Source organism: Theropithecus gelada, chromosome X (genome assembly GCF_003255815.1).
Source record: "Theropithecus gelada isolate Dixy chromosome X, Tgel_1.0, whole genome shotgun sequence".
In the NCBI taxonomy this organism is placed as follows: Eukaryota; Metazoa; Chordata; class Mammalia; order Primates; family Cercopithecidae; genus Theropithecus; species Theropithecus gelada.
In genome coordinates, this window is record NC_037689.1 from 82,745,569 (window position 1) to 82,771,068 (window position 25,500).

Sequence of the window (25,500 nt, forward strand, 5' to 3'; positions counted from 1 at the left end):
GGGGAGGAGGAAGAAGGGGGAAAACCGGGGGGGGGGGCTTGCAGGGGGGGGGGACCCCGCCCCCCCCCCCCCGCCGGGGGGGGAGGGCGAGACCCCCGCCAAAAAAAAAAAAAAAAAAAAAAAGAAATGTAACCAGGCAGAGTGGCCAGCACTTGTAGTTCCAGCTACTTTGGAAGCTGAGGCAGGAGGATCGCTTAATCTCAGGAGTTCAAGGTTTAGCATGGTATGACTGTGCCTGTGAATAGCCACTGGACTCTGGCCTGGGCAACACATCAAGACCCCATCTCTAAAAAAGAAATGGGCCGGGCGCGGTGGCTCAAGCCTGTAATCCCAGCACTTTGGGAGGCCGAGACGGGCGGATCACGAGGTCAGGAGATCGAGACCATCCTGGCTGACACGGTGAAACCCCATCTCTACTAAAAAATACAAAAAACTAGCCGGGCGAGGTGGCGGGCGCCTGTAGTCCCAGCTACTCAGGAGGCTGAGGCAGGAGAATGGCGTGAACCCGGGAGGCAGAGCTTGCAGTGAGCCGAGATCTGGCCACTGCACTCCAGCCTGGGCGGCAGAGCGAGACTCCGTCTCAAAAAAAAAAAAAAAAAAAAAAAAAAAAGAAATGAAGTACTAATGCATGCTACAAAATGAATGTGTGTTGAAAACATCCAAAATGAATGAAGTTACAAAAGACCATATATTACATTATTTCATTTGTATGAAATACCCAGAAAAGACATCTGTAAAAGAAAGTAGATTAGTTTGTCTAGGGCTAGAGGTGGGAACAGGGATTTAGTGAATGAGGCATCTTTTTGGGATGATAGAAATGTTCTAAAACTGGATCTTGGAGATGGCTGCACAACTAAGTAAATATTAAAAAGTATTAAATTGTACACTTGAAATGGGTGGATTTTATGTTATATAAATTATACCTCAATAAAGCTGGGTTTGATTAAAAAAACATGGTTCTTTCCTTACTAGTGCACCAGCACTACACACAATTACCAGCCAGAATTAGTCAATTTTTATAACAAACAGAAGGATATTTTGCTGAGATGACTGGAAGAGGCAAAGCACATTAAATGATGTCTTGTCTTTACAACTCCGGCCCCTAGTATGGTAATGCTTGTAACATAGTAGGAGCTTAATAATTATTTGCTGAGGCCGGGCACGGTGGTTCATGCCTGTAATCCCAGCACTTTGGGAGGCCTAGGCAGGCGGATCACCTGAGCTCAGGAGTTTGAGAGCCAGCTGGGCAACATGGTGAAACCCTGTCTCTACTAAAATTCAAAAATTAGCCGGGCATGGTGGCACACCCCTGTAGTCCCAGCTACTCCAGAGGCTGAGGCATGAGAATCGCTTGAGCCCGGGAGGCGGAGGTTGCAGTGAGCCAACATCACACCACTGCACTCCAGCTTGGGCTACAGAGTGAGACTCCATCTCAAAAAAAAAAAAAAAAAAAAAAAGTCTGAACAGCATCTAGTTTCAGGCACTAAAAAGGATAAGACATCAGTTTGAAAAGAGCCCTATCAGAACAATATGAATTCTATAATTGAAGCAACAACATCAAGTTTATGTTCAAGTTTGGGTGAAAGAATGGTGAAATCATTGGTGCTTTATGAAAAGTTTATGGGGGCCGGGCGCGGTGGCTCACGCCTGTAATCCCAGCACTTTGGGAGGCCGAGGCGGGCGGATCACAAGGTCAGGAGATCGAGACCACGGTGAAACCCCGTGTCTACTAAAAATACAAAAAATTAGCCGGGCGCGGTTGTGGGCGCCTGTAGTCCCAGCTACTCGGGAGGCTGAGGCAGGAGAATGGCGTGAACCCGGGAGGCGGAGGTTGCAGTGAGCCGAGATCGCGCCACTGCACTCCAGCCTGGGCGACAGAGCGAGACTCCGTCTCAAAAAAAAAAAAAAAAAAATTGAAAAGTTTATGGGGACAATGCCATAAAGAAATCAGCAGTTGGCTGGGTGAGGTGGCTCACGCCTGTAATTCCAGCACTTTAGGAGGCCAAGGTGGGTGAATTTCTTGAGGCCAGGAGTTCAAAACCAGCCTGGCCAACATGGTGAAACCCTGCTTCTACTAAAAATACAAAAATTATCTGGGCGTGGTGGCGCAGGCCTGTCATCCCAGCTACTCGGGTGGCTGAGGCATGAGAATCACTTGAACCCAGGAGGCAGAGGTTGCAGTGAGCCAAAATTGCGCCACTGCACTCTACCCTGGGTGACAGAGCAAGACTCTCTCTTGAAGAAAACAACAAAAAGCGGTTTACAAATAGATAACTCATTGTAAGAAGGGACAAGACAATTATTGAAGATGTAGCTGGCAGCTGGAGACCACCTATTTTTTTCTTTTTTTTTTGAGACAGGGTCTGACTCTTTGTTTTTGTTTTTGAGATGGAGTCTTGCTCTGTCACCCAGGCTGGAGTGCAGTGGCACAATCTCGGCTCACTGCAACCTCCGCCTCCTGGGTTCAAGCAATTCTCCTGCTTCAGCCTCTCGAGTAGCTGTGACTATAGGCACGCACCACCATGCCTGGGTAATTCTTTTAATTTTTTTTTTTTTTTTTTTAAGTAGAGACAGGGTTTTGCCATGTTGGACAGGCTGGTCTTGAACTCCTAGCTTCAAGTGATCCGCCCGCCTCAGCCTCCCAAAGTGCTGGGATTACAGGTGCGTACTACCACGCCTGGCCCTGAGACAGGGTCTGACTCTCATCACCCAGGCTGGAGTGCAGTGGTCCAATCTCAGCTCACTGCAACCTCTCCCTCTGGGGCTCAAGCTATCCTCCCACCTCAGCCTTCCGATTACTGGGACTACAGGCACACATTACAACGCCCAGCTAATTTTTGTATTTTTTGTAGAAATGGTTTCACGGCCGGGCGCAGTAGCTCACGCCTGTAATCCCAGCACTTTTGGAGGCCGAGGCGGGCGAATCACGAGGTCAGGAGATCGAGACCATCCTGGCTAACACGGTGAAACCTCGTCTCTACTAAAACTACAAAAAATTAGCAGGGCGTGGTGGCATGCTATGCTTGTTTTAAAACAAGGCAAAGCAAAACTTACAACTACAAAACCCTGTAGTCCCAGCTACTCAGGAGGTTGAGGCAGGAGAATGGCATGAACCCGGGAGGCGGAGCTTGCAGTGAGCCGAGTTCGTGCCACTGCACTCCAGCCTGGGCAACAGAGGGAGACTCTGTCTCAAAAAAAGAAACAGGGTTTTACCATATTGCCCAGACTGGTCTCTAACTCTTGAGCTCCAGCCCACCTCGGCCTCCCAAAGTGCTGGGATTACAGATGTGAGCCATCATACCCGGCCTTTCCTTAGTTCATTATGTAAAAAAACTGCATTTGACTGGTTAAATTCTCAGGACCCTCAGTTCTTTCAGGATGGACTAAATTGCTGGTATCATTGCAAAAGTGTGTTGGCCAGGCGCAGTGGCTCATGCCTGTAACCCCAGCACTTTGGGAGGTTGAGGCTGGCAGATCACCTGAGGTCAGGAGTTCAAGACCAGCCTGGACAACATGGTGAGACCCCATCTCTACTAAAAACACAAAAATTAGCCAGGTGTTTTTATGGCTCATACCTGTAATCCCAGCTACTCGGGAGGCTGAGACACAAGAATCACTTGAACCCAGAAGGCAGAGGTTGCAGTGAGCTGAGATCATACCACTACACTCCAGCCTGGGTGACAGAATGAGACTGTGTCTTAAATATTAATACATAAATAATAAAAATGAACTTTCCTAATAACTCAGGACCTACCCATCTAGGAATAAATCATCCTAGCCATGAGAGAACAGACAAAACCTGGAACCAGAGACTCATTTTCTTCTAAAGTGCTTTCTCCAGAAGATTTTTAAAAATAAAAAGGAGGGAAATGTGAAAGGAAAATAGCTTGGGTCCCCAAAATCACTAAGCTAAAGGGAAAAGTCAAACTGGGAACTGCTTAGAGCAAACCTGCCTCCCTTTTTATGCAAAGTCATCCCTCTGCTCACTGAGATAAATGCATATCTGATTGCCGCCTTTGGAGAGGCTAATCAGAAACTCAAAAGAACCATTTGTCTCTTATTTACCTATGACCTGAAAGCACCCCCCCTGCTTGGAGATGTCCCGCCTTTCCAGACTGAACCAATGTTCATCTGACATATGTTCATTGATGTCTCATTTCTCCTAAAATATATAAAACCAAACTGCTCTGACTACCTTGGGCACATGTTTTCAGGACTTCCAGGGGCTGTGTCACGGGCTCACATCCTCAATCTTGGCAAAATAAAACTTTCTAAATTAACTGAGACTTGTCTCAAATTTTCAGGGTTCACATGTCCAACCTGGACTCGCCACAGCCATTAGACAACCAATGGTGTCAACAGTGAAGAGCTATCCAAAGTTAAGGGTACAGTGATGAAAGAAAAGCAAAAAAAAAAGAAAGAAAAAAACAACAAACACTTTAGCCCATGGTGAGGGAAAAGAGAAACCAGAAGAAAAGGAAGGAGAATAGGAAGCTTATGTAACCTTTTATCTTCTATCAATACTTGATATCTGCTTGACTTTCAGGTTCCAGATTCTCCAAGAGTAGGCTTAACAGATTTATCAAATAAAAACACAAGATGGCCCATTAAATTTGAATTTCAGATAAACAATAATGTTTTAGTGTATGTTCCAAATATTGCATGGTATATACACTGAAAAATTTCTGTTGAAAAAAAATACAGAATTTGGGGATTTAGAAAAAGTATAGAAAATTATCTGTTTATTTGAAGTTCAAATTTAACAGGGCATTGGGTATTTTATCTGTCAGCCCTGTCCAGGAGGCTGTGCCGACCAAACCTTGTCAAAGAACAACAGGGAGGCTACCACAGAACAAAGCACAGACACTTTACCCACTGCAGGGGGTGGGGACCATGCAATCCCTTAGCTTCATTTCCTAAACTCTCAAAAACCCAATGCTATTTGGCAGGGAGCATGTGTGCACAGTGGAGTTATCAACCACTGTGCACCAGGTGAAGAAGTAAGTTTTCCTTCCGGATCAAATGAAAAGGTCGAAAATACAAGCAGGGAAGAGAAGCAGGCCCCCTAGGACATGGAATCTGACTCTTATTGCCCCGGGGCAAGCTTAGCAACTCCAGCAAAACTTGAACTCCTTTATAACCACAAGGGGAATGACCTCAGTGGCTAGAGATATGGATCTGGGACGCGCTCAGTGGCTCACATCTGTAATCCCAGCACTTTGGGAAGCAGAGGCGGGTGGCTCACCAGGGGTCAGGAGTTCCAGACCAGTCTGGCCAACATACTGAAACGCCGTCTCTACTAAAAATACAAAAATTAGTTGGGCGTGGTCGTGGGCACCTGTAATCCCAGCTACTCAGGAGGCTGAGGCAGGAAAATCGCTTGAGCCCAGGAGGTGGAGGTTGCAGTGAGCTGAGATAGTGCCACTGCACTCCAGCCTGAGCGACAAAGTGAGACTCCGTCTCAAAAAAAAAAAAAAAAGATCAAACATGCTAAAACTTTTGGAGCAACTAAAAGACCTCAAAAGGCACACAGAGCTGAATAAATACACAGGGAGATGTTCCGAGCAGGGAAGGACAGGAAGCAAGCATGACAGCCTGTGTAGACTCAAGCTAAACCCAGACACGAGGGCAAAAGAGAAGTCTCAGAAAAAGCACAGAACGGCCGGGCGCGGTGGCTCAAGCCTGTAATCCTAGCACTTTGGGAGGCCGAGATGGGCGGATCACGAGGTCAGAAGATCGAGACCATCCTGGCTAACACGGTGAAACCCCGTCTCTACTAAAAAATACAAAAAACTAGCCGGGCGAGGTGGCTGGCGCCTGTAGTCCCAGCTACTCGGGAGGCTGAGGCAGGAGAATGGCGTAAACCCGGGAGGCGGAGCTTGCAGTGAGCTGAGATCCGGCCACTGCACTCCAGCCCGGGCGACAGAGCCAGACTCCGTCTCAAAAAAAAAAAAAAAAAAAGAAAAGAAAAAGCACAGAACTCCAACAATGACTGGCAGGACAGTATTTTATTTGTTTGTTTTATTTAGGGGCTTAACTTATTTTTTTTCTCCTTTTTCTTTTAATAGAGATGAGGGTCTCCCTATGTTGCCTAGGCCGCTCTGGAACTCCTGGCCTCAAGCAATCCTCCTGCCTCGGCCTTGTGAGTAGCTGGGATTACAGGAGTGAGCAACTGCACCCTATTGGAGGTTAACCTTGAGTGGTCTGTCCTTAAAACTGAAAGTGAGAGGGGCCACAGGGAAGACTCAGACATAAGCTTTTTTTCAGAGGGATTGGTAATTCCACATCACAAGGCCCATAGTGCTATCAGAATGTGATAGCAGATCTCACTGTCAGATCCCACCTCCAATGCACTATCATGACTAAGGGCCAGACCCATCTCCTAAAGCAGAGGAACAAATAAGACTATGCTGATAAACATTTGTCTCAAAGGCATGAAGAGGAAAACACCAAAAGAACAAGACTACATTATGTTTTTTGGTTTTACAGCCTCTTCTTTGGAAATTCCTAGTTCCCATTAACCCAGCTTCTTTGAAATGGTGTCGGCCAGGCACGGTGGCTCACGTCTGTAATCCCAACACTTTGGGAGGCTGAGGTGGGTGGATCACGAGGTCATGAGTTCAAGACCAGCCTAGCCAAGATGGTGAAACCCTGTTTCTACTAAAAATACAAAAATTAGCTCGGTGCAGTGGCAGGTGCCTATAATCCTAGCTGCTTAGGAGTCTGAGGCAGAGAATTGCTTGAACCCAGGAGGCGGAGGTTGCAGTGAGCCGAGATTATGCCACTGCACTCCAGCCTGGGCGACAGAGCGAGACTCCATCTAAAAAGAAAAAAAAAAATGATGTCACCAGACATATTAATAGGTGTTGCATGGGACCAAAAAAAAAAATTCAGTGGTGAAATAAGTTTGAGAAATGTTTCATAAGTCACATTAACTTATAAAGTCTTGCCATTAAAGAACCTGTTCAGTTTTATTTATTTATTTGTTCATTTTTGAGACAGAGTCTCCTTTTGTCACCCAGGCTGGAGTACAGTGGTACAAACCCAGCTCACAGCAGCCTCGACCTCCCAGGTTCAAGTGATCCTCCCACCTCAGCCCCTCAAGTAGCTGGGACTACAGGCACCCGCCACCTCGCCTGGCTAGTTTTTTGTAATTTTTAGTAGAGACGGGGTTTCACCGTGTTAGCCAGGATGGTCTCGATCTCCTGACCTCGTGAGCACACCACCACACCCGGCTAATATTCACTTTTTTTTTTTTTTTTTTTTTTGAGACGGAGTCTCACTCTGTCGCCCAGGCGGGAGTGCAGTGGCCGGATCTCAGCTCACTGCAAGCTCCGCCTCCCGGGTTTTACGCCATTCTCCTGCCTCAGCCTCCCGAGTAGCTGGGACTACAGGCGCCCGCCACCTCGCCTGGCTAGTTTTTTGTATTTTTTAGTAGAGACGGGGTTTCACCGGGTTAGCCAGGATGGTCTCGATCTCCTGACCTCGTGATCCGCCCGTCTCGGCCTCCCAAAGTGCTGGGATTACAAATATTCACATATTTTGTAGAGATGGTTTTGCCATGTTGCCCAGGTTGGTCTCAAACTCCTGAGCTCAAGCCATCTACATGCTTTGGCATCCCGAAGTGCTGGGATTATAGGCATGAGCAACCGTGCTCACCACTATTTTAAATTGCTGGTTCTTGAACCTATTTGATGACAGAACCGTTTTTTCCCTTTTTTTTTTTTTTTTAAATCCCAGTAGGAAGAACAGAGTTCTGTTCTTCTGACAGAACTCTTCTAAGGAACATCTATTACCATCTCACAGAACTTTAAAAAATGCTCCTAAACCATTTTTGTGAAAATGTCTCATCTCAAGAATGGGAGCAACATGTCAACATTGGGAACCCAGGAATCACACAAATATGGTTTCCTTTTTTTTTTTTTGAGACAGAGTCTTGCTCTGTCACCCAGGCTGGAGTGCAGTGGCCGGATCTCGGCTCACTGCAAGCTCCGCCTCCCGGGTTCACGCCATTCTCCTGCCTCAGCCTCCCGAGTAGCTGGGACTACAGGCACCCGCCACCTCGCCCGGCTAGTTTTTTGTAATTTTTAGTAGAGACGGGGTTTCACCGTGTTAGCCAGGATGGTCTCGATCTCCTGACCTCGTGATCCGCCCGTCTCGGCCTCCCAAAGTGCTGGGATTACAGGCTTGAGCCACCGCGCCCGGCTTTTTGTTTGTTTGTTTGTTTGTTTTTGAGATGGAGTCTTGCTCTATCACCCAGGCTGGAGTGCAGTGGCATGATCTCGGCTCACTGCAAGCTCCGCCTCCCAGGTTCATGCCATTCTCCTGTCTCAGCCCCAGGAGTAGCTGGGACTACAGGCAGCCACCACCACACCCGGCTAATTTTTTGTATTTTTTAGTAGAGACAGGGTTTCACCGTGTTAGGACAGTCTCGATCTCCTGACCTTGTGATCCGCCCGCCTCGGCCTCCCAAAGTGCTGGGATTACACGCGTGAGCCACCGCGCCCAGCCCATAATATGGTTTTCAAAAATTAGTTGCCCAGGCACGGTAGCTCACACCTGTAATCCCAGCACTTTAGGAGGCCAAGATGGGAGGATCACTTGAGCTCAGGAGTTCAAGACCAGCCCGGGTGACATGGTGAAACACCATCTCTACAAAAATACAAAAATTAACCAGACATGGTGACACACACTCATGGTCCCAGCTACTTGGGGGGCTGAGGCAAGAGGATCCCTTGAGCCTGGGATGTCGAGATGGCAGTGAGCCATGTTCATGCCACTGCCACTGCAGTCCAGCCTCCATGGATGACAAAGCAAGACCTGTCGCAATAACCTCCCACCCCCCCCCAAAAAAAGCAACCTCATATATGAAAGTTTAAAGCAATGATTTAAAAACTGAATAACCAGCCGGGCATGGTGGCTCACACCTATAATCCCAGCACTTTGGGAGGCAGAGGCAGGCAGATCACCTGAAGTCAGGAGTTTGAGACCAGCCTGGCCAACATGGTGAGAGTCCGTCTCTACTAAGAATACAAAAATTAGCCAGGTGTGGTAGTGCGTGCCTATGGTCCCAGCTACTCAGGAGGCTGAGGCAGAAGGCAGGAGAATTGCTTGAAACTTAGGAGGCGGAGGTTGCAGTAAGCCAAGATCGTGCCACTGCACTCCAGCCTGGGTGACAGTGAGATTCTCAAAAAAATAATAAAAATAGGCCGGGCATGGTGGCTTACACCTGTAATCCCAGCACTTTGGGAGGCTGAGATGGGTGGATCATCTGAGGTCAGGAGTTCGAGACCAGTCTGGCCAACATGGTGAAACCCTGTCTCTACTAAAAATACGAAAGAATTAGCCGGGCATGGTGGCGGGTGCCTGTAATCCCAGCTACTCGGGAGGCTGAGGCAGGAAAATTGCTGGAACCTGGGAGGCGGAGGTTGCAGTGAGCCGAGATCATATCATTGCATTCCAGCCTGGGTGACAAGAAAGAAACTCCGTCTCAAAAAATATTAACAATAATAATAATAATAAATAAATAAAAACCGGATAACCTTGTCCTTCTGTGAGGCACTTGCTCAGTGGTAAATACAGCAAGGAAAGCTCCAATTAGATTTAAAAGCAGACAAGCAAAAGTCTACAATGAACAGTCCTAAGCTGCTCTGCTTATCATTACCTGGCCAGGAGAGAAAAGAACAGCACTGAGTGGCACCTCCTCTTACCACTTCGACAGGGGACACACACACACACACACACCCCTTCCTCCAAAAGGTCAGACCAAACTTTAAAGCAGCTATGCACAAATAAGTCTGTCTTCATTCCTCCAAAAGCTCAATATCCTGCAGTCTAGGGTTTCTAGAAGAGACAAATGGCTCATGCTGGCACTCTTTAACTGCTGACAAAGGAATATCACCCTTATACTTCTTAGGTGCAGTCCCCAGGTAGCACCCAGAAGCTATAAGAGGATGCACTTCTTGGTGTTCTTTGTAGCAGAGTAAAGCACAGCCCAGACAGCTTCTAAAAATACATCATGCACCCCATCTTGCATCAGGGCCGAATATTTCAGATACTTCACAGCCCCCAACTGCTTAGCCAGGGAAGTGCCTTGCTGGGGAGTCATGGGCACTAGGCTCTGCTCCTTCAGCTTCTTCACTGTCTCAAGGTCACTCCACAGGTCCCTCTTGGTGCCTACCAGCAGAACAGGCACATTGGGGCAATGATGGGAGACCTCTGGGTGCCACTTATGCCTCACATTGGCATAAGAGGATGGGTTCCCAGTGGAAAAACAAAGAACAAAGATACTGGTCTGGGGTTAGGAGAGTGTTCGCAGTCAGTCATACTCCTCTTGGCCAGCAGTGTCCCACGTGTTCAGGCTGACGATTTGCCCATCCACAGATGTCTGGACGCTATAGTTGTCAGACAGTGGGGATATACTCTTCAGGAAAGGCGTTTGTTGTGTAACTGATGAGGAGGCAGGTTTTACCTATAGCCTCATCTCCTACAACCACACATGTGATTGTCTGCATTCTTCCCTTGTTGTCCTATGTACAAGAGAGAAAGAAAGAATATTCAGAGATACTTGGTTAATGTAGGGAGCTATTCTAAACATTTCTCTCTGAGGAGAAGATGAGGATGATAAGATGCCCCCCACACTTTCTATACCCTTAATGCTATAAAAGAGTCAGCTGCAAAGGGTTGTATAAGTCAAGAGTTCTTACCCTGGAGTCTGTGGACTACTAGAGGATGGGCTTCAGTAGGTCCTAGAAGCCTCTTCTGAGGTTGTGTACAATACTATGTATATGTGCATAACTGAATTTTTCTGGAAAGAAGATCCAGAGCTGTCACCAGTATCTCACAAAAGGCTTTTTAATCTTTTGGTGAGCTCAAAAAGATTAAAAACCATTCATACACATAGGTATTTGTGTTACACTGTTGTCATAAGGTCTGGATCTACTGCATCAAAGGTGCTAAAATATTATGGGTGCTCAATAAATGGTTAGTAATTTTTTAAAATTATCATAGAAGGTTTCCAGGGTTGAATCAAGAAACATGGCTCTCACTTTGGGTCTCTGGCTATAGAGCAGCTGAGGAACCTCCATTCCTGAAAAACAGAGACATCACAATACTGGAGAGAAAGGCAGACAGAGTCACACTCAGCTAGAGAAATGGTTAAGAGGACTGGGCGCGGTGGCTCACGCCTGTATTCCCAGCACTTTAGGAGGCCGAGGCGAGTAGATCACCTGCGGTCAGGAGTTCGAGGCCAGCCTGGCCAACATGGCAAAACCCCATCTCTACTAAAAATACAAAAATTAGCCAGACGTGGTGGCATACATCTGCTGTAATTCCAGCTACTCGGGAGGCTGAGGCAGGAGAATCACTTGAGCCTGGGAGGCAGAGGTTGCATTGAGCCGGGGTCATGCCATTGCATTCCAGCCTGGACAACAGAGCAAGACTCTTGTCTCAAAAAAAAAGAAAGAAAAAGAAAAGAAAAGAAAAAAAGAAAAAGAAAAAAGAAAACAGAAATGGTTAAGAGTCTAGGCTCCAAAGTCAAGAGGCAAAACCCATTTCTCCCTCTAATCTTTGTGAACTTGTCAGGTTTTTTTTTGTTTTTTTTGTTGTTGTTTTTTTGGCGGAGTCTTGCTCTGTCACCCAGGCTGGAGTGTGCAGTGGTGTATCTCAGCTCACTGCAACCTCTGCCTCCTGGGTTCAAACGATTTTTGTGCCTCAGCCTCCCGAGTAGCCGGGATTACAGGCGTGCGCCACCACACCCAGCTAATTTTTGCGTTTTTAGTAGAGACAGGGTTTCACCATGTTGACCAGGCTGGTCTTGAACTCCTGGCCTCAAGTGATCCACCCGCCTCTGCCTCTCAAAGTGCTGGGATTACAGGCATGAGCCACAGCTCCTGGCTAGAGAAAATTTTTAACCTCAGGGTTAAATGAAAGAAGGCATGCGTAGTACTTATTAGTCCTTCTCACATAGACAGTACTCATTAAGTGATAGAAGCTACTATGTTTTCTTAATAATTCTAGTATTCTGCTGGAGAAGGCAAAAATTCTGTAATATGGTTACAATGCTAGATAAACCAGGGGTCTCATCCCCTTCAACCTTACATGAGTAAAACTACAGGTCTTAATGCCACCACACTCATCCATTTCTTCATGAATCAGTATTTCCGAGTAAATGATATGGCAGAGATGCTCTCCAAGAAGCTTGTTTATTATGAGTTCCTATATTTATACCCTCATATTAATACCCCATCAATGCCTTGCCCTCAATTTAGGTCCCGAAGTACTCCACTTTCTGTAGGTTCTTAACTACTGCCCTAATTTCAGACCTAATTCTTATAGCAGTATCTTCTTTAAGTGTCAGAGCACAGAGGAAAGGGCATTAAATAATCATATATATTTGGTTACAGAAAAAAAAATTGAGAATGAATTTATTTCTCACCTTAAGGATTTGGGGAAATAGATACATCCCCCATCCTGTTGTCTCATTAGCTAAGGTCCACATTAGGCCCATATCATAGGCAAAAACAAAATAAACACAACACCTCATTTTGGTCAGAATAAAGAAAAGTGAGCTAGGCGTGGTGGCCCATGCCTGTAACCCCAGCATTTTGGGAGGCTGAGGGGGGAAGGTTGCTTGAGCTCAGAAGTTTGAGGCCAGCCTGGGCAACATAGTGAGACTTCGTCTCACTAAAAATAAAAAAAATTAGCCAGGCATGGTGGCACGTACCTGTAGTCCCAGCTACTTGGGATGCTGAGGTGAGAGGATTCCTTGAGCCTGGGAGATCGAGGCTGCAGTGAGCTATGATCACACCACTGGACTCCAGCCTGGGTGACAGACGGAGACCCTGTCTCAAAAAGAGAAAAAAAAAAGGAAAAAGAAAAGTGGCTTTCAGAGTGTGCTTTCCACAAGCCCACTAGGGGTTGCTCTCTGCCCACACAGAGCCAGTTCTGAGTGGTGAGGCCTCCCACCTAGAAGTCGTCTTTAGCACAGGTTCCACAGCTAAAATAAGTCCAGAGCATAATTTAACTCTGGTAGAAAACCACCCCAGGGTATTCACTGACCATCAGCCCGTCTTTTTCCATCCAGGAATAGGCATAAGGATCAAACACACAAGGTCGATACAAAAGGGGCACAGTCATCACCACCTTCCTCGAGAATAGCCTTCTTTGACTTTCCTGATCTGGATAAATTTATTTCCCCTCTGAATTCGTACAACAATTACTGCCTGTGCAACTCATTTTCCCAGCTTCCTCTAGGTATCATCCAGTGTCCAACACCTCTGCTCAAAGAGACTGCTTTCAGAACAGCAGTGCAACTTAGGCAGTTGCTGAACCGGAGTAAAACTCAGGGAGAGGCTGGGCTCACGACTTTAATCCCAGCACTTTGGGAAGCTGAGGAGGGCAGATCGCTTGGAAGTCAGGAGTTCAAGACCAGCCTGGCCAACACTCCAACCTGAGCGACAGAGCGAGACCCTGTCTCAAATAAATAAATAAATAAATAAAACAAATAAATCAGAGATATTTAGGTATGCTTAAAGGATTGGAAACTGGGAGGGGCCTGTAACTGTAGAGACAGCACCCAAGAAGGCCCCTGAGTTAGTCATTCACTCCTAACCCTGGTATTACAATGTCTTAAAAGTCTTCCAACCTCATCTACTAAAGCAGTGGTGTCCATATCTTTTGGCTTTCCTCCACGTTGGAAGAAGAATTGTCTTGGGCCACACATAAAATACACTAATAATGCTGATGTGCTAAAAAAAAAAAAAAAAAAAAATTCAAAAAACATATTGTTTTAAGAGAGTTTACAAATTTATGTTGGGCCACGAGTTGGACAAGCTTGTCCTAAAGCATCCTTCTCCACATATACAGTCTGTCTGGCAGTCAACTGTCTCCTGGGCTAGACACACAATATGAAAGTCCTAACAACAGTCAAGACAAGAGTCCAGCTCAAAATGGTACTGTTTCTAACACATTCTCCATGTGTCAACCGTCTTCCCACAAGTCTGAGTTTACATTCACTTGAAATGGCTCTCTCTTTCTGAAACCCAAATAATTCAATAGAAGACCCCCATTTTTAATCTACTGTACTTTCTGCAACTTAGTTTATCTACTGAACTTAGTTTATCTACTGACTTCTTTGGTTCAAGACAGGTTAAAAGAGAGTCTAGAGGCCGGGCGCGGTGGCTCAAGCCTGTAATCCCAGCACTTTGGGAGGCCGAGACCGGCGGATCACGAGGTCAGGAGATCGAGACCATCCTGGCTAACCCGGTGAAACCCCGTCTCTACTAAAAAAAATACAAAAAACTAGCCGGGCGAGGTGGCGGGTGCCTGTAGTCCCAGCTACTCGGGAGGCTGAGGCAGGAGAATGGCGTGAACCCGGGAGGCGGAGCTTGCAGTGAGCTGAGATCCGGCCACTGCACTCCAGCCCGGGCAACAGAGCCAGACTCCCTCTCAAAAAAAAAAAAAAAAATAATAATAATAATTTTTTATTTCTTTTTTGTTGCTGGCTAATATGGTCATGTTGCAGCAATAATTCAAAGCTGCCAAAATTAAAATTCACATCAGGTAANGGGGGGGGGGCTTCAGGTGGTGAGCGGAGCTCCGCCTCCGCCCACCCACCCCGGGAAAAAAACCCACCCCCCCAAAAAAAAAAAAAAAAAAAAAAAAAAAAAAAGAGAGTCTAGGACACTCCAAGATGAAGCAAGCCACTTGAACCCTCCCCAGCCCTGAGCCAGAGGAGACTATCTTGCACTTGGAAATTTAAATGAAGGACAGGCAAGCCTAGTGATCCATCAAGTTACACCACAAGCCCGTTTGACACTTCATACACATCCTTCTCCACCAAGGGTAGTTGATTCCGGGGCTTCACATGGACGCGTGAGGCTGGGACAGAGAGGCACCCTCCATCGGATTCACATACAGGAAAGCTGGCTCAGTCTCCCCGACATACACACACCTCACTCCATCCTCAAATCCCTTCCATCCAGGGAGTGGCTCATAAGACAACGTTCTCTAAAACAATCTCCCGGGGGATGGGGAGACTCGGGGAGAGAAGATCGGAGGTAGGGATCGGCTCGGGTGTTCTCAATCCGATCGTTCACAGTCCGATAGTTCTCCAGAGTTGCTCGAACGCCAGAGCCTCCCGGGCGTCTTGCATTGGGCTGGGCAGGTTCCGCGAACTCGGCGCCACATCCGGGTAGCGTCTGAGTCCCACGCCACTCGACGCCTGAGACCTCCTGGGAAGTGAAGTTCTAGGGACAGCCTCACTGTAAGTCACAGGCTTCTACACTACATCTTCAGGTAATCCAGGACTACTTAGATCGCGACATCAGTATGATTTACTTAGCCCAGGGGTCCCCAAACCTCACCTTTCCCTTGGCAAAGTGAGACCACCCCGTGTTCCCCAGATCCCCAAGTCCTATTTTCTCCTCTGGACTAATATTAACGTAAAGAGACAGGGACACGATAAAGTATTTGAGAAAATAAAATAAAATAAAATAAAAGTAAGTAGACAATGAGGTTAAAAAAAAAAAAATTGGCCGGGCGCGGTGGCTAACGCCTGTAATCCCAGCACTTTGGGAGGCCGAGGCGGCGATGGGGGAAGGAGGGGATCAACTGAGGTCAGGAGTTCGAGACCAGCCTGACCAACATGATGAAACCCCGTCTCTACTAAAAATACAAAAATTAGCCGGGTGTGGTGGCGTGCGCCTATAATCCCAGCTGCTGGAGAGACTGAGGCAGGAGAATCGCTTGAATTCTGGAGGCCGAGGTTGCAGTGAGCCGAGATCATGCCATTGCACTCCAGCCTGGGCGACAAGAGCGAAACTCCATCTCAAAAAAAAAAAAAAAAAAAAGGCCGGGGGCGGTGGCTCACGCCTGTAATCCCAACACTTTGAGAGACAGAGGTGCAATCACCTGAGGTCAGGAGTTCGAGAGGAGTCTGACCAACATGGTGAAACCCCGTCTGTACTAAAAATACAAAATTAGCTGGGTGTGGTGGTGCACGCCTGTAATCCCAGCTACTCAGGAGACTGAGGCACACGAATCACTTGAACTTGCAATGAGCCAAGATCACACCATTGCACTCCAGCTTGGGCAACAAGAACAAAACTCTGTCTGCCTCAACAAACAAACCAAAAAAATTTTTTTAAATAAAATAATTCTTTAAAAATAAACAAAAACACAAACCGGGTGTGGTGGTGCCCGCCTGTAGTCCCAGCTACTCTGGAGGCTGAGTGGGAGAGGATCGCTTGAGCCCAGGAGTTCAAGTCCAGCCTAGGCAACACAACGAGATCCCAGTCTCCAAAACAAATATAATCTTTAAAAAAAAAAAAAAGACAATGAGGTAGTGCGAGAATTACAGTTCCTTTCTATCACTATATATTAGTTTGAATTTCCAAGAGTTTTTTTTTTTTTTTTTTTTTTTTTGAGACGGAGTCTCGCTGTGTCACCCAGGCTGGAGTGCAGTGGCGCGATCTCGGCTCACTGCAAGCTCTGCCTCCCGGGTTTACGCCATTCTCCTGCCTCAGCCTCCGAGTAGCTGGGACTACAGGCGCCCGCCACCACGCCCGGCTAGTTTTTTGTATTTTTAGTAGAGACGGGGTTTCACCATGTTAGCCAGGATGGTCTCGATCTCCTGACCTCGTGATCCACCCGCCTCGGCCTCCCAAAGTGCTGGGATTACAGGGTTGAGCCACCGCGCCCGGCCTCCCAAGAGTTTTATATAAATGGAATCATACAGCTTTACTGAAATATAAATTCACACACCATTTAAAATTTACAATTCAACGGTTTTTGGTATATTACATTTTTTATTTTTATTTATTGTTTTTATAATTCTAAAATAAATGTTAAATTATTGATTAATTTTATTTCTTTATTCATTTATTTTTTGAGACAGAATCTCACTCTGTCCCCAGGCTGGAGTGCAGTGGCACGACCACGGCTCACCCCAGCCTCCACCTCCTGGGCTCAGGTGATCCTCCCACCACAGCCTCTCCACTGCAGATGAGTGCCACCACGCCCAGCTAATTTTTGTATTTTTTGTAGAGACAGGGTTTCACCATGCTGCCCAGGCTGGTCTCGAACTCCTGGGCTCAAGCGATCTGCCCACCTCAGCCTCCCAAAGTGTTGAAATTATGCATGCGGCCTGTGCCTTTGCTGTTTTGTTTTGTTATGTTTTGTTTTGTTTTGTTTTGAGACGGAGTCTCGCTCTGTCATCCAGGCTGGAGTGCAGTGGCGCGATCTCGGCTCACTGCAACCCCCACCTCCCGGGTTCAAGCAATTCTCCTGCCTCAGCCTCCTAAGTAGCTGGGATTACAGGCATGTGCAACCACGCCTGGCTAATTTTGTATTTTTAGTAGAGACGTAGTTTCTCCATGTTGGTCAGGCTGGTCTTGAACTCCCAACCTCAGGTGATCTGCCCACCTCGGCCTCCCAAAGTGCTGGGATTACAGGCATGAGCCACCGTGCCCGGACTTTTTTTTTTTTTTTTTGAAACAGGGTCTCACTCTGTCACCAAGGCTGGAGTGCAGTGACATGATATCAGCTCACTGTAGTCTCAACCTCCGGGGCTCAAGCAATCCTCCCACCTCAGCCACCTGAGCAGTAGCTAGGACTACAGGCAGGCACCACCACACCCAGCTAGTTTTTTGTTTTTTTGTTTTGAGACGGAGTCTTGCTCTGCCATCCAGGCTGGAGTGCAATGGCATGATCTCGGCTCACCACAACCTCCGCCTCCCGGGTTCAAGCGATTCTCCTGCCTCAGCCTCCCGAGTAGCTGGGATTACAGGCATGTGCCACCACACCCGGCTAATTTTTGAATTTTTAGTAGAGACAGGGTTTCATCATGTTGGTCAGGCTGGTCTTGAACTCCTGACCTCGTGATCTGCCTGCCTTGGCCTCCCAAAGTGCTGGGAATACAGGCGTGAGCCACCGCGCCCGGCCACCCATCTAGTTTTACTTTTTGCAGAGACAGGTCTCTGTGTTGCCCAGGCTGGTCTTGAACTCCTGGGCTCAAGCAATCCACCTGCCTTCGGCTCCCAAAGTGCTGAAATTATAGGTGTGAGCCACTGTACCTGAGAGGTCTTGCTTTTCTACCCAATCTGATCACCTCTACCCTGTAATTAGGGTGTTAAGAACATCTAAGTTTGGTTGGGCGCGGTGGCTCAAGCCTGTAATCCCAGCACTTTGGGAGGCCGAGACGGGCGGATCACGAGGTTAGGAGATCGAGACCATCCTGGCTAACACGGTGAAACCCCATCTCTACAAAAAATACAAAAAAAAAAAAAAAAAAAAAAAAATCCAAGTTTAATATGATTGTTAATACAATTAGATTTGGGTCTATCATCTTGTTTTTATTCATCCCATCTCTTTGTTCTCTTTTTCCTTTTTCTGACTTATTTTGGATTAGTCAATATTACTTTTATTCCATTATATCTCCTTTACTGAGTTATTAGCTATTTCTCCTTGTTTTATTTTAGTGGTTGCTTAAAGGTTTATAGCGACATCTTTAACCTATCACCATCTACCTTCAAATATTATACCATTTCACAGAGAGTGTAAGAGCCTTATATTAATAGGCCAGGTGCGGTTGCTCACGCCTGTAATCCCAGCACATTGGTGGGCTGAAGCAGGCAGATCATTTGAGGTCAGGAGTGCGAGACCAGCCTGGCCAACATGGCAAAACCCCGTCTCTACTAAAAATACAAAAATTGGCCAGGTGTGGTGGTGCATGCCTGTAGTCCCAGCTACTCGGGAGGCTGAGGCAGGAGAATCGCTTGAACCTGGGAGGTGGAGGTTGCAGTGAACCCAAATCATGCCACTGCACTCCAGCCTGAGCAACAGAGCGAGACTCCCTCAAGAAAAAAAAAAAAAAAAAGAACCTTACATTAATATACTTCCAGGTTGGGCACAGTGGCCCATGCCTGATAATTCCAGCACTTTGCAAGGCTGAAGTGGGCAGATCGCTTGAGTTCAGGAGTTTGAGACTAGCCTGGGCAACAAGATGAAACCCTGTTTCTACCAAAAATAGACTTTATTTATTTATTTATTTTATTTTATTTATTTATTTTTTTTTGAGACGGAGTCTCGCTCTGTCGCCCAGACTGGAGTGCAGTGGCCGGATCTCAGCTCACTGCAAGCTCCGCCTCCCGGGTTTACGCTATTCTCCTGCCTCAGCCTCCCGAGTAGCTGGGACTACAGGCGCCAGCCACCTCGCCCGGCTAGTTTTTTGTATTTTTTAGTAGAGACGGGGTTTCACCGTGTTAGCCAGGATGGTCTCGATCTCCTGACCTCGTGATCCGCCCGTCTCGGCCTCCCAAAGTGCTAGGATTACAGGCTTGAGCCATCGCGCCCGGCCGACTTTATTTTTTAGAGCAATTTTAAGTTCACAGTAAAATCAAGTGGAAAGTACAGAGAGTTCCCATATATTCCTTGCTGTACCCCACAACCTCCCCTACTATCAAACTCTAGCATCAGAATGGGAAAAGAGAACAAAGAACAGTTTGTTACTCTTGAGCTGACCAGGCATGGTAGCTCATGCCTGTAATCCCAGCACTTTTAGAAGCCGAGATGGGTGGATCACTTGAGGTTAGGAGTTCAAGACCAGCCCAGCCAACATGGTGTAAACCCTGTCTCTACTAAAAATACAAAAATTACCTGGGCATGGTGGCACACACCTGTAATCCCAGGTACTCGGGAGGCTGAGGCACGAGAATCACTTGAACCCAGGAGGTGGAGGTTGCAGTGAGCCAAGATCATATCACTGCACTCCAGCCTGGGTGACAGAGCAAGACTCCATCTGAAAAATAAATAAATAAATAATTGTTGGCTGGGTGCAGTGGCTCACGCCTATAATCCCAGCACTTTGGGAGGCCGAGGAGGGCAGATCACCTGAGGTTGGGAGTTCAAGACCAGCCTGACCAACATGGAGAAACCCCGTCTCTACTAAAAATACAAAATTGGCTGGGCGTGGTGGCGCATGCCTGTAATCCCAGCTACTTGGGAGGCTAAGGCAGGAGAATCGCTTGAACCAGGGAGGTGGAGGTTGCAGTGAGCCAAGATTGTGCCATTGCACTCCAGCCTGGGCAACAAGAGCGAAACTCCGTCTCAAAAATAAAATGAAATGAAATTAAAATAAATAAATGAATAAATAATTGTGGAGCCTACATTGACAAATTACTATCATTCAAGAGTCCATAGTTTATTTTAAGGTTCACTCTTGGTATTATACATTCTATGGGTTTTGACAAATGTATAATGATATGTTTTCACTATTATGGCATCATACAGAATAGTTTCCCTGTCTTAAAAACCCTCTGTACTCCACTTATTCATCCCTCTTCCCCCCTACCCCTGGCAACCACAGATCTTTTTACCGTCTCCATAGTTTTGCCCTTTCCAGAATGTCATATAGTTGAAATCATCCAGTATGTAGCCTTTTCAGATTGGCTTCTTTCAGTTAGTAATTGCATTTAAGCTTCCTTCATGTCTTTTCATAGCTTGATAGCCATTTCCCTTTTGAGAAGCCAGAAATTTTATTTATTTATTTTTTTCTTTTCTTTTTGCAAAAGAAGGTAGCCTCATAAGGAGAGCCAGAAATTTAAGGAAATCTTTGTCAGGTCATCGACTGACCTCAGAGATAACAGAACAGAAACTTTAGTGGCCACATACAATAAGGAATATACAGTTTGCAAAAGTTAGTTTGCAGAAGTCACAAACAGATGGCTCCGGCCTTCAACAAGCAAGATTCAGCAATCCCTGAGGAGGAGAATTAGATCTCCAGAGTTACTACAATATAATACTTAAGATGTCTAGTTCTCAAATGAATGATAAAACATACAAATAAACAAGAAAGTACAACCGAGTACGGTGGCTCACACCTGTAATCAGAGCACTTTGGGAGGCCGAGGCAGGTGGATCACAAGGTCAGGAGTTCGAGACCAGCCTGACCAACATGGTGAAATCCCGTCTCTACTAAAATTACAAAAATTAGCCAGACATGGTGGCGCATGCCTGTAATCCCAGCTACTCAGGAGGCTGAGGCAGAAGAATTGCTTGAGCCTGGGAGCCAGAGGCTGCAGTGAGCCGAGATCGTGCCAGTGCTCTCTAGCCTAGGCTACAGAGCAAGACTCCGTCTCAAAGAAAAAAAGAAAAAGAAAAAGAAAGTATGGCCCAACCACAGGAAAAACAGAATTTGACAGAAACCATCTCAGAGGAGGCCCAGAAATTAGAATTACTAGTCAAAGGCATTAATCACCTGTCTTAAATATGTTCAGTGAGCTAAAGGAAACCATGTACAAAAAAAGTAAATCAGTGAAATAATGTATGAAAAAAACGAGAATATTGATAAAGAGAAATTAGAGCAGGCATAAGAAAGGATCTCAGACTTAAAGATGAGTCCATTGAAATTATCCAATTGAAAGATCGGGGCAAAAGAATGAAGAAAAATAAACAGAACCTGAGAGACCTATAGGACATCATCAGACATAACAACATACGCATTTTAGGAGTATCAAAAGGAGAAGAGAGAAAGAAAAAGGCAGAAATATATATACAAATATTTATTTATATGTATAGAAATATATATATACAGGCCGGGCGCGGTGGCTCACGCCCGTAATCCCAGCATTTTGGGAGGCCAAGATGGGTGGATCACAAGGTCAGGAGTTCAAGACCAGCCTGGCCAAGATGGTGAAACCCCATCTCTACTAAAAATACAAAAAATTAGCTGGGCACAGTGGCAGGCACCTGTAATCCCAGCTACTTGGGAGGCTGAGGCAAGAGAATCACTTGAACTCAGAGAGCGAAGGTTGCAGTGAGCCGAGATCATGCCACTGCACTCCAGCATGGGCAACAGAGTGAGACTCCAACTCAAAAAAAATATATATATATATATATATATACACACAGACACACACACACACACACACACACACATTTAGTTATATCTAAAATTGTATATAGTTTCAAAAGAAGGTAGGTATATGTATATAGGTACACAGTTTCAAAAGAAGTAAGGTATATGTATATAGTTTTAGGGACAGGGTTTCACTCTGTCACCCAGGCTGGAGTGCGGTGGTGCAATCATAGCTCACTGCAGCCTTGAACTCCGTGGCTCAAGTGACCCTCCTGCCTCAGCCTCCTGACTAGCGGGTACTACAGGCATATGCCACCATATCTAATTTTTAAATTATTATTATTTTTTTTTAGATGGAGTTTCACTCTTGTTGCCCAGGCTGGAGTGCAATGGCGTGATCTTGGCTCACTGCAACCTCTGCCTCCCGGGTTCAAGCAATTCTCCTACCTCAGCCTCCTGAGTAGCTGGGATTACAGGCACCCACCACTACGCCCGGCTAATTTTTTTTTGTATTTTTAATAGAGACAGGGTTTCACCATGTTGGCCAGGCTGGTTGTGAACTCCTGACCTCAGGTGATCCACCTGCCTCAGCTTTCCAAAATACTGTGATTACAGGCATGAGCCACCATGCCTGGCCATAATTTTAAATTTTTTTGTAGGGATGGGGCCTTACTATGTTGGCGAGGCTGGTCTTGAACTCCTGACCTCAAACAATCCTCCTGCATTGGCCTCCCAAAGTGTTGAGATTATAGGCATGAACCACCACACCTAGCCAGAAAAAATACTCGAAGAAATAATGGCCAAAAACTTCTCAAATCTAAGAAAAGACATGAATATACATGTTCAACAGTTAAACTCCAAGCAGGATAAATTCAAAGAGATCCACATCAAGACACATTATAGTCAAATTGTTGAAACCCAAAGACAAAGGGATATTTTTCACTTTTTTTTTAGAGACAGGTCTCACTATGATGTTGCCCAGGTTGGTCTTAAACTGCTGGCCTCAAGTGATCCTCCCACCTCAGCCTCCCAAAGTGCTGAGATTATGAGTGTGAGCCACTAGGTCGGAAATAACCACTAAGAAAAAAACTTAACATACAGAGCAGGAAAGAAGAAGGGAATCAAAATTGTACACCACCAAAAAAATCAACTAAATTTTTTAAAAAGCAGTAATGGAAGAACTGAGGAACGAAACCCATACAAGACATAAAGAAACAAATAGATAAATGGCAAAAGTAAATCCCTCTTTATCAGTATTCACATTACATATAAATGGATTAAACTCTCCTAGTAAAAGGCAGAAATTAGCAGGTTAGATTTTTTTAAAGATCCATTTATATGCTGTCCATAAGAATCTCATGTTAGATATAAGGACACAAAGAGACTGAAAGTAAAAAGATTGGGAAAGATACTGCATGCAAATAGTAACCAAGAGAGCTGTGGTGACTATATTATTGTCAGACAAAATAGGCTTTACAACAAAAAAGGTTAGACAGAGGACATTAAATACTGATAAAAAGTTTATACAGCAAGAAGATATAGGCCAGGTGCGGTGGCTCACGCCTGTAATTCCAGCACTTTGGGAGGCCGAGGTGGGCGGATCACGAGGTCAGGAGATCGAGACCATCCTGGCTAACATGGTGAAACCCTGTCTCTACTAAAAATATAAAAAATTAGCCGGGCGTGGTGGCGGGCGCCTGTAGTCCCAGCTACTCGGGAGGCTGAGGCAGGAGAATGGTGTGATCCCAGGAGGTGGAGCTTGCAGTGAGCAGAGATCGTGCCACTGCACTCCAGCCTGGGTGCAGAGCGAGACTCCATCTCAAAAGAAAAAAAAAAAAAAAAAAGAAGATATAACAATTATAAACATATATACACCTGTCTTAGTCCATTTTGAGTTGCTATAACAGAATACTCAAGACTGAGTAATTTATAAACAAAAAAAGTATTTAGCTCTCAGTTTTGTAGACTGGGAAGTTTAAGGGCATGGCCCTGGCTTCTGGCAAGGGGTTTCATGCTACATCATAACATGGCAGAGAAGGTCAAAGTGGAAACAGACACCTTGATCAAACAAAACTCGAGGGGCATCCTGACTTTAAAACAACCCATCTTCATGGAAATTAATCCATTCCTGCAAGAACTAATCCAGTCTCACCAGAGCAGGAACTCACTCACTAACATAAGAACAACACTAAGCCATTCAAGAGGGATCTCCATCTCCCTCCATGAGACATACACTATGCCCCACCTCCCAACATGGTCACACTGAGGATCAAATTTCAACATGAGTGTTGGTGGGGACCAAATCATAGCAGCACCTAATAACAGACTTCCAAAATATATAAGCCAAAAATTGACAGAATTGAAGGGGAAAAATACTTCTACAATAGTAGTTGGAGACCTCAATACCCCACTTTCAATAATGGCCAATACAACCAGACAAAGGATCAATGTAGAAATGGAAGATTTGAACAAAACTACAAACCAATTAGACCTAACAGACATATACAGAACACTCCACCTAACAATAGCAGAATACAAATTCTTCACAAGTACACATGGAACATTTTGAGGAAAGACCATATGTTAGGCCACAAAACAAGCCTCAGTAAATTGAAACAGATTGAAATAATCTTTTGTGATCTGATCACAATGAAATGAAACTAGAAAGCAACATAATTAAAACTGGAAAATGCACAAGTATGTGGAAATTAAACAACACATTCTAAAACAACCAGTGGGTAATAGAAGAAATCACAAGTGAAATGAGAAAATACTTTGAGACAAATTAAAATGAAAACACAAAATACTAAAACTTATGGGATGCAGTGAAAGCAGTGGGAAGAAGGAAATCTGTAGTTGTAAATACATACATTATAAAAGAAATGTTTCGGCCAGGTGCAGTGGCTCATGCCTCTAATCCCAGCACTTTGGGGGGCTGAGGTGGGCAGATCACTTGAGGTCAGGAGTTTGAGACCAGCCTGGCCAACATGATGAAACCCCATCTCTATTAAAAATACAAAAAATTAGCCGGATGTGGTGGTGAGTGCCTGTAATCCTAGCTACTTGGGAGGCTGAGGCAGGAGAATCACTTGAACCGGGGAGGCAGAAGTTGCAGTGAACCAAGATTATGCGACTGCACTCCAGCCTAGGCGACAGAGCAACACTCCATCTCAAAGAAAAAAAAAAAAAAAGTCTCCAATTAATAACCTAAATATATACCTTAAGAAATAAGAAAAAAAGAGCAACCTTTGGGAAACTGAGGCAGGAGGACTGCTTGAGTCCAGGAGTTCAAGACCAGCTTGGGCAACAGAGTAAGACCCTGTCTGTTAAAAAAAGAAAGAAAAGGCCGGGCGCGGTGGCTCAAGCCTGTAATCCCAGCACTTTGGGAGGCCGAGACGGGCGGATCACGAGGTCAGGAGATCGAGACCATCCTGGCGAACACGGTGAAACCCCGTCTCTACTAAAAAATACAAAAAACTAGCCGGGCGAGGCGGCGGGCGCCTGTAGTCCCAGCTACTCGGGAGGCTGAGGCAGGAGAATGGCGTAAACCCGGGGGGCGGAGCTTGCAGTGAGCTGAGATCCGGCCACTGCACTCCAGCCCGGGCGACAGAGCCAGACTCTGTCTCAAAAAAAAAAAAAAAAAA

General features: G+C 45.8%; 1 pseudogene; it reads right to left on the reverse strand.

Annotated features, from left to right (window-relative positions):
- Nucleotides 1-9,943: 9,943 nt before the first annotated feature.
- LOC112616566 lies at nucleotides 9,944-10,514 on the reverse strand (annotated as a pseudogene).
- Nucleotides 10,515-25,500: the final 14,986 nt, after the last annotated feature.